Below are 1,102 nucleotides of genomic sequence, written 5' to 3' on the forward strand. Positions count from 1 at the left end.
TGTCTTCTGCTGAAAGAGACTGCCATTTGCTGACTCTGTTATGATAGAAAGTGAGCAAACTGTCTTCTGCTGAAAGAGACTGCCATTTGCTGACTTTGTTGGGGAATCTGAACTATCTTCTGGACGAAGACTATCATTCGCTGACTCCGCTGGGGAATCATTTGTCGATCTACTGGGAGATTCTGAATTTTTCTTTGACAAGAAGTGGCACCTCTTGACCCTGCTGGGGAAATACCAAACCTGTAGGGAATTCCAAAATGTGAAGCAGACTATCTTATCTGAAGAAGACTGTCGAATGTCGCTCTGCAGGAGATTCTCGGCTGAGGAATTCCAAAAGTGAACAAACTATCTCTTTGAGGGAGACTACCATCTGTTGACTTGCTTGGTGAGATCCTTGTGTATGAACTGTTGTTTCGAAGGAAAAAGTTTCTCCGGAACTTGCAGGGGAAACTTGAGTTCATGCCTAAATGACTTAGGCATTCACAGGATCAAAGCCTGATTCGGCTATGCAATCATGATGTAATGTATGCATGAATATTATGATAAAATGATAAAATGTAAAGTGAATGTGAATAGAATTGTCGCGGATGGAAAATCCTAAGATACAACTTGAATTCTTGTTGATCAGAAGATGTCCTCTTCTTGTAGTTCGAACTCTGTTGGGAATATCTGGTTATCAGTTGTCCGCTGTCCGAAATGAGTAATATGAATTGAAGTAAAGATCCGTCATCGGGAGATGTTCGCAAAGCGACCTCATGGGGAAAACTTGATTCCCGGAATCTCAACCGTTCTCGGAGCAACTGTTTGCATTCTTCCTATTGTTTGTAAACCTTAGAAAGAAATTTCACCTTTATTTTTGCAAGTAAATTCATTTTTATTTTATGAAAACATTTGTTTCAAGAAATTGACTGTTTAAACTTAAAATGCATTCCAAGAAACTGAATAAGACTAGATTGCAAAGGAAAAGCACAAGGCTCAAATTATTATATATGGAATGGTAATCAGCCAAATGCTTGATTCCATGGAGTATTTACAAAGTTGGAAATTGGTAATTTTCGGGAAAAGGGCTACGATGAAACGTGACGACCGTTATCTTTCCCTT

This window comes from Vicia villosa, linkage group LG4 (assembly GCF_029867415.1).
Source record: "Vicia villosa cultivar HV-30 ecotype Madison, WI linkage group LG4, Vvil1.0, whole genome shotgun sequence".
NCBI classification, from domain to species: domain Eukaryota; kingdom Viridiplantae; phylum Streptophyta; class Magnoliopsida; order Fabales; family Fabaceae; genus Vicia; species Vicia villosa.